Genomic DNA, 13,455 nt, shown 5'->3' on the forward strand with positions numbered 1-13,455 from the left:
GACCTCGACGATAGTCTCGGTGGTTGGCGCGCATCTCATACTTATAAACTATTATTCTATTCCTTTGTTAGGAGTATACTTGAATTTGGTTGTGTTGTGTGGACACCTCAGTATCAAGTTCATATTGATCGCCTGGAAAGGATCCAAAATATTTTTCTAAAATCTCTCTGTTACAGAACGGGCAATTATTTCGAACGTACTTCGTTAGCAGCGAAGCATTTTTGTGCCCTTCCCTTTATAACCGAAGACACTATTTAGATGTAATGTTCTTATTTAAAATTCTTAATGGAATAATAAAATGTCCGAATCTCTTAGAATTAGTCACTTTCAGCTGTCCGCACCTCCCCCTACGTTCCAGATCTCTATTTCATATCAGCTTTGCTCGTAAGAATTACTCTCGGCACACTTTTTTCAGACGAGTCCCTAGTTATGTTAATAGGCACTTACATGACATTGATCCTTTTCACTCTTCCTTTTCTAGTCTCAAAGTTGAACTTAAACGTAAATTGTTTTAGTTTTAAGTATTAAAAATCGTTTTAAATGACAAAATGCATAAATGTAACTTTCCGATTGTCCTACCTACCAAACCCTACCTAGTAAAATAAATTGATGACTACTTATCCGATAATACTAAAATAGATATTGATCTTAAACTTGTTTACCAATTTTCTACTTACCTACCCTCTATATAATCTAAAACAATATTGATTTTGTTTGGAAGACTGGTAAATACAGTTTAAGTAGATATGGCTCATAATTTCAATTTTATTTCTCTTTCTGCGGTTATTATGTATGTTAACATTATATACCTACTCATTAATGAACCTCCAGGTCTGTTTCTTAAGTATGTTAAGTACACTACATTGTACTAAAAATCCATTTGTATTATGTGACTGTTTGTGTTCTAAATAAATAAAAAAAAATAAAAAAAAATCTCATGACTCTTCTACATGAAGGGCCAACGCCGGCCACTCCAAGGGACGCATTTATGCGTTAGAGGGAGCAAGTGATATTGCTATCTCATTCTACCGCATGGCTGCGTCCCTTGGAGTGGCCGGTGTTGGCCCATCGTGTAGAGGAGCCATCACGCACAATTTTCACTTCATTTCGCTTGCACCAATCAGCGTTATCAATCTTCAAGGTCGTATCAAAATAACATCAAAACCGTAACAAGTTGGTGAATGTGAATCGAGCTCCTGAACGATATTTTCTCAGGCCGTGATTACAATTTGCACGACTCTCAGCTCGGGCGGGGAAATGCCATTAAAAACCTTACTCATCTAGGTTAGTCAAGTTATCGCTCGTGATTTCTCAGCCCCTACTAATGGAATGGAAATAGATTTAATTTTCTTCCGTAATCAAGTTCTGAGCCCTTCAATTTCACGAATAGATGGGATGATTTTACGTTTAGGTTTAAATAGAATTTCTATAAAAATGTAGAATTGCTGTTGTGTCAATGACTAAACTACTGATACATAAATATATACCTACACGTTATGTTATGTGTAAGTATCACCGTGGCGCTGTTGTGGTTGCTTTGTACTTAACAATTGATGTATATATATTAACATGTTAACTGTTAGCGCCTAGCGCAAGCTACGCGTTACGATCGTAGCCCATAATACGGGAAAACCGTATGTAACGAAAAGTGCCTACAAATACTGAACCGCCGAATGGGTCGCCGCGCGCTAGCTATAAATGTGTTACATAATACGTATGAAAATACGGGTCACGAAAATTTTATTTTTTTTACCACCGCAGCTTGAACAAGGGTACTTTGCTTCTTAAAAACAGTGAGCAATATGCGATTTTACTCACTGAGTGAGACAAAATGACATTCAAGTGACCTTTATAGTCAAATGTCATTTCAACATGCGGGGTCTAATACAAATTCGAAATACTTGGGTTCTATTATCTCTGTCCATTTCACACTGTTAGCAAAAAGAAACAGACAAAAAAAAGTTAAAACGACATACAATACAACGGTATATTGAAGGTTTATATAGACCCCTGAAAGCTTCAGACCGCATCGTTCCAAACCACATACGAGTATGAATTCTTAATAATTAATTAAGTATCAAAAATAAAGTTTAAGATTTGATAAAAACTGATAGAGTCTGTGCGGAAAGAGAAGAGGCGTGGGATTTGAGGGCGCGCTAGTGTTATTTTATAGTTTTTGCTATGCTGACAACACTGGTCACGTGATTATAGTACAACACTAAAGGTCATGATACTTGAATCCCTTTTGTTCCGGTTTTTTACCACGGCTTACTAAACGGAGCCTGGTGGTGGTGTCGGCTCATCAACTCAATCCTCTGATTTAGCGTAGGCACTAGTTTTCTTTTTAAAACACACTTGTTTTATGTCTCAGACTCGGTTTACTAACGAATGGGCCAAAATCGTTTCCCAAAGTATCACATCCCAAACTATGTTTCCCAAATGATCATTTCCCAAAAAAATGTTTGGCAAAACAACTTATCGCAAATTTTCAGTTAGCAATAGTCTTTTTTGGCAAGTTATTGTTTAGCAAATAATTACTTGGACAAGTTTCGTTTTACCAAATATTATTTAGTCAAATGTATCATTAAGCATAACTTACATGTCCCAAAATATTGCATGGCATACAATTTACATACCAATAAAGTGGAGGCTGCAGAATTTTATTTATCTAGTATTTAACTGATCATTACATATACATAGTAAAATGTGACGTCAAAAAAAAAACATTCTTACTGCTAAAAATATGTAGTAAATGATCACTAAAATTAAAACTCCATTTTAATGTAAAAAGACAACCAAATTTGTTACATCTTGCTATTCTATTAAAGCAAATAACACGAAAGTAATCTTTATAACCCAAAATTAGTAAAAAACCACCAATATTTAAACCACATTTTAGTTTAAAATGTCAAGCAAATTTTTTACATCTCGTTATTCTATTAAATTAATTATTCCACTTCGATGACCTTTTTCTAGTACATAGTACGAGTATTTCGTTTCTGTAAGGATCGCAGTTCTAACCTAACCTAACCCACTTTTCTAATAGCATTTCGATTCTGTGAGGGTCACAGTTCTAACCTAACCTAACCCACTTTTCTGATAGCGGTACCGTTTTGTGAGGATCGCAGTTCAAACCTAACCCAACCCACCCAAATTACGTAGAATTTAACGTACCTATATTAACATAACAAAAAGTACAAATTTAAATAGAGTTGCCTATTTGTCAAATTTGCGAAGTGACAATTTTGACCAAACATCTTTTTGGAATATAATATTAGACAATAAAAAACGTTTGCTAAATAAGTTTTTGTCCTAATAACATTTGACAAAGTAAAATTATGCCAAATGATAATTTGACCAAATAAATTATATGCGAAGTGTAACTTTGCTAAAGGTTCCTTTGGGAAATGAAACTATTGCGATAAGTTTGTTGGGAAGTGAAATTTGGCGAAATGTATTTGGCCGAAACGAAAGTACACCCTCAGACTCAGATACTAAAAACTGTGCGTTGGAATGCACAGATTAGGCAGTACATAAATGAGACTCTATCTTGTTTGGTACTAAAATTACAGTTGTATTGGGCAGATTCTTAACTAGTTTGAGCAGTTTTGTCAATCGCAGTCACTTTTTAGTATCTGAGTCTGAGGGTGTACTTTCGTTTCGGCCAAATACATTTCGCCAAATTTCACTTCCCAACAAACTTATCGCAATAGTTTCATTTCCCAAAGGAACCTTTAGCAAAGTTACACTTCGCATATAATTTATTTGGTCAAATTATCATTTGGCATAATTTTACTTTGTCAAATGTTATTAGGACAAAAACTTATTTAGCAAACGTTTTTTATTGTCTAATATTATATTCCAAAAAGATGTTTGGTCAAAATTGTCACTTCGCAAATTTGACAAATAGGCATCTCTATTAACAGTTATTTAAACCGGGTAGATCAGGTAGAAATTGGGCAATAGAACTGTAATTTTATCTGGGATATATTTCACCCATTGTAAACTTGACTTGTAATGTATGTGTACATTATTAATAATAAATATGAATATGAATAAAAATAGTGCATAAGTAGGTAGGCCTTATTGGGATATGTCCGGTTCTCTCATCTCACGATATTACGCCGTCAATCACGATACGAAAAGTCACTGCTAAATATGAAATATAATTTCGTAACTAACATAACCTACAAATAAAGAAATATTTTATTAGAAAAAGTTTTATTCAGAACCTAGTAAACGAACTTACAAATAAAGAAATATTTTATTAGAAAAAGTTTAATTCTTTGTAATCGAAGTCTGAATTAAAATATTCAATGTCACTTATGTTTGAGCTAGCTTCAAAACAACCAGGGACACTCATAGAACTATCTTCATCTGAACTGGATGTGCTTGAATCCGGCACGTAGATTACGAATTCTTGCATATCACCTACTTAGCGGTCTTTTATTCGAGATACCGTAGGTACTTTTACACAATCCTGAAAAAGAAATTACATATAAATATGCATAAAATGGCAAGTATCAAGACTATTTGTCAGTTATTTTAAAGATCATGAATGACCTGCATATTTATGAAAATTAATATATTTTGAATGAATACACTTACCGATTATGTACCGGAGAGAAGTTACTTAGGGGGCTTATTAAATAGGTAATTATTTAATATTAAATACAACATCAATACCCGCGAATAGCGGAAACACGTTCCGCGACTTTTTGTAAGTCGATAGTCGGCTTTTAGCCGTTTTCTTCCCGCTGACAAAACCGAACAATGTTAAATATAATTTTCCTTGTGGTTTTATGTACGGATTTATCGTGTTTTGAAAATATTTTATACATAAAACTTGCGGTTTCTGTTAATAAAAATATACATTGACAGAAGTTTGTTTACTTTTTACAAGACAGGTGTCAAAGGTTTGATTGCCATATAAAATTTAAAATGTTAGTTCCTGTTTCTGCCACGACTCTTCTCTTTCCGCACAGACTCTAAATACTATATTTTAGGTATTTTATTATTTTTATTGTACAATTAAAATAATGCCCACAAAAATACACTTATCATGCAAAATTACTTTTACTTTTAAGAATTTCTACCATAGTTGAGAAATAGAGTACGGATCCGCAATTTGGACCGTATCTTACAGTTTTTTTTTACAAAAAAAAAAGTTGTCGATTGAAGTGTCAGTTAATGTTCGTTATTTCCATATTATTTTACTGAAATTTATTATTACGTTTTGTTTTTGTGTTCGATTGCAGTAATTAAACTTAATTGTTTGTATATCTTAAGAAAACATGAGTGCATGTATTAAGACAAGTGATGAAGAAGGATTACATTTTTCAAGTTGTCTAATAGGTATGTTCTCACTGCTCAGGTGAAAAATTTTGTGTACTACACGAGATCAAAGTTATTTACATCTCGTGCGCTTTTGAGTCCCTTACTACGCTCAAGATTCTAAATTAGTATAAATAAATAAATAAATAAATAAAATAAATATTATTGGACATTTTTACACAGATTGACTAAGTCCCACAGTAAGCTCAAGAAGGCTTGTGTTGTGGGTACTCAGACAACGATATATATAATATAGTATTATTATAGAATCTTTCGCTTGCACGGGACTCAAAATAAGCACTCGAAGAAATATCAAACTTTGATCTCTTGTTGTACAAATAACTATTCCAAGCTGTGTGTTTTCAAGCCTGCACAAAACAACATCGAGTCAATGAAGGCTAAATAAAAAACTTTTCACAATTTTATAATCTACCAATAGAGATAAATAACCCACTTATTTCACTGGGCTATTTGAATGTATGAGCCTCTACCTACTACCTCATCTACATACCTAATGTTTGTGTACCAACGTATTTGTGATCCACCCAAATCTGCAAATATCTGATGTTTGCAGATTCCGGTATGATATGGGAAACTTTCTATGAAATGCGATCTAGCTAAGCTAGACTTTGAAAACTTTTAACATTTTCCCTAATACAATGTCAATATATCTTGTTTAGTTCTGTCTGACCTCCACCACCTGTCTCATATTTATTTACATACTACAAATATTAACTTGATGTTTATTACAAATCAGTCAATAAAAATAATTAAAAAATAAATACTTAAGGCAATATTCAAAATAAAATGTTACCAGGAATTCATTGCTTCCTAGCCTGCTTAAAATGGGAGAGACTAAACTTCTTGGATAAAAAAGAACAACCCAATAAAGTTTATTGATGCCGTTAAGTACATGCAGACCAATTATTTTATAGTCTGTTCGAGATCCTGAAAACGGAGAAAAATAAAAATAATACTCCTAAAAATACGTGTGATACCTCATTAGATTCGTCATGATATATACATACATTCGCTAGAAATAAAAAATAACTACTTCTCCCCCCCCTTTTTTTTGTTTATAACTTTTGATATTTTTTGTGTGCTACTTAATACACGCTTCGAATACATTTTTCTAGGCATCATGACGAATCTAATGAGGTATCACACGTATTTTTAGGAGCATTAAAATCTTTATTTTTCGCCGTTTTCAGGATCTCGAACAGACTATTTAGATATCCTTCTGATGTCAGTGTACCGTTGAATTGGGCTGTTAGTAAAAATAACAAATAATATAGCGCGGTACAGCGTTTCAGTTTGAAGCGCGGCGATATTACGGTGCTCATCCTCTCTTGTGCCGCTTCTCACGCCGAACAATAAGCCTCGTCGACCTATTTCGCGGATTTAATATGGAATATTGCGTTGCTAGTTTGTAGGTAGAATAAAATGAGTGTATAAATGCGAATGGCAATAACTTAAGTATTGGTTTTTCATCGACTATTAATATAAGATTGTTTGCAGTAAGTATCTCGTCATTTCAATGTTTACCTACTCATCACAACTAGTATCTATAACTATTTATATATTAATCTGTGACAATACAACGTCTGCGAATTTCGGAAAATCGATTTTTGTATATGTCCGTCATCGATTTTTATACGTCAATAAAGTGGCAGCTTGCAATAGATATTGGGATAATAGAGATGGCGACAGAAGAATTAAGACTATCTGAATTCACGGCCCCTGGTATAAAATGTTTGTAGGAGGCGGACACGATAGAAACTCTTGTAAAACGGAACATACACCTGTAACTGAGCGCTCCAAAGGTAGTCTGAACACTGTCAACAAGTTATCGCTCGAACCACTTGTTGAGAGCCCGCCCCGCAGGCGAGTTCGAGGCGATGGGAGGAGCGTTGTTACACTTGCTTTGCCAATTACCAGAGTTTGAGCAAATACGGTGCATATAACACTTTAAACTCTCGCGTTTTGTACACATATTCAATTACACAAACGGGTCTACCGTGATATAATTTCATTGTTTTTACCTTTAATTCCGACGTTTCAGTTGAGTTGAGTTGGTCTTTCCGTGACCACAGCTGATGCAACTCAGCTGAAACGTCGGAATTAAAGGTAAAAACAATGAAATTATATCGCGGTAGACCCGTTTGTGTAATTGAATATAAATACGGTGCATACTTTCAAAGAATACAAAAGTTTCCAATCTGTGGTAAGACAGTTAAATGGATCCAAACGGGACTTAACCGCGTGTAATTAAGTTTGGCACGTATTTAACCGGTCAACTAATTAATCGAATTTGGGTAGTTTAAAAAAATAGATAAGGGTACTCAAATTAATAGTTTGGCAACAAAAACGGAGCCTTAAAATATATCAATATGAGTTGTATTTTAATGCCGTTACGTTACAGCTTTTGATTATTTTTAGGCAGATACCAAGTATTTTTTGGCAACTGAATAATCATATAGGAGACCATTTATGAAGCACATTTTAAAAAGAAAACGGCTATCTATTAATTCAAAAATGAAGTTCTTTTATAAAATATTTTGTTTGATAACTACACGGTCAACCTAACACACTCCTCCTCGCTTTGCTCGTCGTCGCACCTATCTGTTGACTCTAGCAGAACACAGTGGTAACTATTGAAATTAGTAATTAAAAATTTAGAGATCAGTGGTATAATGGCCATTAGGTGTTTCATGATTAGAAATGTCGACTATAAGTATCCGGACCATTACGTATTGGTAAATTAATTTGAGGTGTTTTGTGTAAAAAGTGACCAATATTCATTAAATTTAACTGCTTTTGTGTTAAAATACTACCTAGCTGAAACGACATGCTCAGTTATAACTATAGTTGATTACTTAGGTGTGAACAACTAGATGACAACAAAATTTTATGATCGCTTTACAATATTAGTTGCCAATTTATTATTTTAGTCGCCAACCTATCACTTTAAGTTCCCTATATTTTTTTTGGGTGGCTTGATTTTGCTGCCAGTTTTTTAAAAATATGATGCTTATATTTGTGGCTAATATATATTTTTTGGCGCTAAAATATTAATGCACAGCCAAATTATATTATTATATGCCCAATGAAAGTTCCTGTTTAATAGGTCTAAAGTGTTTTGTAGATAAATTAAGGACATTATTCAGAAGTTCGTTTTCAAATTCAAGTTTTCGTTTTCGTTATTATGCGAATGCTTCATACGAATATAATTTAGACTATTTATACATAAATACCTAAGCACACGTTCAACGAACGTAAGGCACGTTTTGCTTGTGTCCTGTTTCCATAAGTTGCAAAAAGTAGGTACTTAGTAGTAGTAGTTATTAAGTAGGTAGTAAACAATTTCATCTTCTTCTTATAGTTTAATTTAAATAATTCAGGTCCATTGCAACAAAAATATTGACTATAATCTATGACGTTTTCGGCACTGTATTGTCAATCTTATATGTATATAATATTTTTCAATGTATTTTTTTTGTAATGACTGTTTGTGCCAAAATAAAGAGAATGAAAAAAGGTTCAAGGTACATAAAGAATTGGAATCGTTATCGTCCGCTTGGCACCAAAAGTAAGCGCGTTTGAAAAGACTTTAACGAAGCACTCAGGGCCGCTTGGCGCGCTGGAGGGCTCCATTAGGCCGCTTTTGGGTCTCCGGGCCGGAGGCCACTCGGCCGCTCTCAATACAGCGTGGCTTCTTTAGGGTGAAGGTATGAAGTTCACTCGCTTAGTTTGGTGAGTGGCGATTTGATTACTGGGGTCGGGTTTGGTACCTTTATTAACCAGCATCAAATAAAAACTGTACAAGTGCGAGTCAGAGTCACCCACCGAGTGTTCCGTACTTTTTAGTATTCGTTGTTATAGCGGCAACAGAAATACATAATCTGTATTTCTGTTGCCGCTGTTGCATAATCTGTGAAAATTTCAACTGTCTAGCTATCACGGTATCACTTGAGATACAGCCTGGTGACAGACAGACAGACAGACGGACGGACAGTGGAATCTTAGTATGTAGGTAATAGGGTCCCGTTTTTACCCTTTGGGCACGGAACCCTATAAAAAGGATCAGCCTTAACAACACAGTTTAATCTATAATAAAAAATTATAGCAGCAATGTATTGCGTACTACAATACATTATAATCTTCACTTGTGACATTTGTGACGTAGCGTCTAAATCGTAAGTGCTACATTACGACGTTTTAATAAAAACATAGTATTTAGTGTGATAGGTACAATGCGTGTTGAATTATTTTATAATAAAAAATAGAAGTTGCTACCTTACCTACTTAGTAAATTGTAGTAGAAAAAAACTGTCCTTAGAATATGTGGACTAAAAACCAATTAGGTAGTCAGAAAGAAGGCAGGAATTAATTGTGATTTCCTGAAGAATTTTGCGCTTATCGACTGACAAATTATTTGGCTTGACTATATTTAGCGATTCTTCGCTTTCAGTAAAATTATTCTTCGCAAAAAAAAACGGAAACCTAATTAAAAATACTGCCGGACAGAGCTTTCGCTAGGGCTGCGCGAGGCGCAATTTGCGCAACGAATGCTTCCTCGCGCGCCGCGGGGCGCGGTGTGGACACGGCCGACCGATCAGCTCCAGAAAATAACAACAACTTTATACACTGAGAGAAAAGTAGGTACAACAAAAATACACTTAGTGCCACTTGCACCATCTCTTTAACCCGGGGTTAACCGGTTAAACCGTTAACCCAGTATCAGAGTGTACTGGTAACCATGGTAACTCCAGGTTTAACCGGTTTACCCCGGGTTAGTAAATGGTGCAAGTGGCGCTTAGAATTACAAAAATAAACTTAATCCGGGGACAATGAGAGTTAACTAATAGGGACAAATTGACTTTTGCAATTTCTATTAGTTCTTGCAATTTCTATTATCTGTTTGTTGAAATTATATTTGGGATTACTGAGCTGTTTGTAGAAATAAATAAACTTTACAGAAACAGTGACGTCCATAATTATCACTAAAACTTCATTTTTTCCCCCAGTACAGAACTGTTTTTTAATTCCTGGTGATGATTTTTGTCTCAGTGTAATTGATTGAGAAGACTGAAAAAACGGAATCCTCTAATAATTATTTAAGTCCACTTAGCGAACAAACCACTGACTTATATCTTAGGACGAGCCTTACGGGCACTAAACATTGTAGGTACCTACTATAGCGGTGTCACTCACGAATTCGAGCCCATCGTGCAGTCTAACGCAAGTAGTGGCGACCAACACGCGCGTGGTGTGAACATATCAACTAAGACAACAAAAGTGTGACAGCACTATGTTGGCCCCATTCATGCCCCATTATTATTGCCCGTAAGGCCAGTCCTGACATATACGTCAATGGAACACACCTAATTACCTAATTTTATTAAAGGTCTAAGCGGCGGAGAGCAGAGGTTGCATAGATGCTGATGGCCCTGAATTTTCGTACAAAATAATACATTCACTGCCAACGTTTTAATAGCGCTACGCTCGTAGCCGATCCGACGTTTTCCCGCGTTGTAAAGGAAAGCGACTACGAATAGAGAACCCGCCAAGCGGGTTCCCGGCCCTCATTTTTCTTGACCTATACTTACGTGTTCCAAAATACTGCACATGAAAGACAAAACGTTATCAAATTACGGTTTTTCCTTTGCAAATAAGGATTATTCCCAGCGTCGGAATCCTCTTTAGATGCTATTATCCGATCAGTGCCGAATATTGACGTCCTTATACAATCTTATGATGGATAAGCTTTAAGACATCAGTCACTGTCGCCCCAGTGATTAGGAGGTTAATTATGGGCACTCTTATTGCGTGAGGGGCTAATAGGTTGACTTCAATTCTCTAATAAGGATAATGCTAGAGATGATTAATGTCTGTAAGATTTAGTCACGTGTAGATCAGCCGACGTATCATGGACGGTTTTATCTACGTGATAAAACAACTGTCACTTTTTAACCGCGGGATAGAAAGTGTCGGACACCGTTTGGTCATGTAGACGACCATACTGGTTTGTAAAGGTTCCGTCTGGATTATGCAGATGTGGATAAGAAAAGAACCATATCATTTTAGTTAATATCTACTATTAAAATGCAATAAAATTACTTACCTATATTTATATGTAAAATTGTTGTTTTAATATTTCACTTAGGTGAAGTTGGGCACCAACGGTGAAGTTAGGGCTACCGTAGGTAGGTAGTTTTGCTAACCCTTATTTAAATGATTGCATCATAGATAACGGGGTTAGTTAGGTTATTTCTTAGGGTGGTATTTCATCTGTCCAATATATTTGTCATGTGTGAATTTGCGTCTCACGTCTCACATTTTGTGTACCTAATAAGAGAGTGAAACGCAATGCACATTGGACAAAGAAATTGGACAGGTGGAATACCACCCTTATGGATGTGTTCGCAGACGTGATGTACAGTCGCCATCAGATATATCGGAGCGGCCAAGGTGTTCACAATATCTGAACAGGCACTCTAACGCCCTGACAATAGAGGCGTGTTCAGATGATTGTGAGCACCTTGGCCGCTCCGATATATCTGATGGCGACTGTACGAGGTTTAACATTGAAATATCCAAAACAGCTCCATGCTATTCTTTACCGCGCGAGATCCGCTAAGTATCTGTCGTTTGCAATTTACGGCGTTCAACACCCGCTGAATGGAATGAAAATGGTCGATTACTTTAAACGCACTCGTTAAGAGAAACGACTATTATTTGAAGCATTATATCTAGCTTAATCGCAAATCTTTGCTGGAAAGTATATTTTAATATTGAGGTGCCCGCGCCTTTGTTTTATAAGGTGTAGTGGTAAATATAAATAAGCGCCAATCGGCGCGATTCGGGAAATGAAATTGAGATGCACTAGATAAGATATAGTAAAGATATGTGACGTTCCACGGCAAAAGGTACCGTTGCCCCGACTGAATATTGGAGCGGCGTTAATAATAAGCGTAAGCGCCAGCCGCCATAAGGTACCTTTTCCGTGGAACGTCACATATCTTTACTATTTCATATCTAGTGAATGTCTAAGGGCGCGATATCTTAAAGTTCGAATCGCGCCGAATATCTCTTAAGGCATTAGTACATTTTTGCCTTATCATAGTAGCTACCTGTAAGTACCTACCGTAAGCCACCTAATTAATCACAAGTAGGATCGAAGTTTAACTCCATGTTCAATAATAAATATACTTTAGATTGTTTTGTTTCAATGTTAGCTGATAGAGTAATTGATTTGGCCTAAGAGAAATATTTGGAAAAATCGTCTGGTCCTAGTTGACTGACTGAAACTCTACAAAGATTTTAATTGTATAGGTACCTATATAATATACCTACATTATTTTTAGGGTTCCGTACCTCAAAAGGAAAAAACGGAACCCTTATAGGATCAATCGTGCGTGATCATAGATGATAGGAAAACCTATTAGAAATGTGCAGTCAATCGTGAGTCGGACTTATGTACGGAACCCTAGAAACTCGAGTCCGACTCGCACTTGGCCGGTTTTTTATATAAGGACTATGTTAAAAATGTTAATATATTTAGCTTCGAGTTCCACCTTCAGCAATAAATCTAAAAGGAAAATCCATAAATATTAAACCCTTTATAAGTCGTATGGGGTTTTCCATGGAACTATGTAGGGTAAGGTATCGCAGGATTAACTCAATCCCCACATATGGGACTCTATCACAGAGAATAAGCTTATTTCTACATATGTATATGTATTTTGTTGTATGTTTATTGTAGGAAAGTCTAGAAGTTTGGGTACATAATATATGGCAGAGTTTGACACATGGCACCATCTCATTTAATAGAGTCATCGCCATTAAAACACAAAAAAACGATATCGCACCTATATTTTTAGTGCGAATCTAATAGCCCCATCCGTATGAAAAATCCTTTGTTTAGTAAACAATGTTTACCATCAAACTCAACAAGTGTTTGTTTTCCAACATAAACAATCAATTTAAATTCAAAAAAGCTTACCGTATTAAAACTTCAGTCCAAAATTGACACGATCACCTAAACGAAACACAGCATTACTGTAAACGTGTGATTGGGTTCACGGAGCGGCGCGCGCGCGTGTAGCCCGGCGGCTGGCG

General features: G+C 35.6%; 1 protein-coding gene across 1 annotated transcript in view; it reads right to left on the reverse strand.

The window, feature by feature from the left end:
• The window catches only part of LOC134671765 (excitatory amino acid transporter 3), a 62,926-nt gene extending 49,471 nt beyond the window's left edge, over positions 1 to 13,455 (reverse strand). Inside the window, exon 1 of the mRNA XM_063529591.1 lies at positions 13,340 to 13,455. The gene's annotated coding sequence lies outside the window, so the exon portion shown is untranslated. The remainder of the gene's footprint in view (positions 1 to 13,339) is intronic.

The sequence above is a fragment of the Cydia fagiglandana genome, chromosome 16 (genome assembly GCF_963556715.1).
Source record: "Cydia fagiglandana chromosome 16, ilCydFagi1.1, whole genome shotgun sequence".
Classification (NCBI taxonomy): domain Eukaryota; kingdom Metazoa; phylum Arthropoda; class Insecta; order Lepidoptera; family Tortricidae; genus Cydia; species Cydia fagiglandana.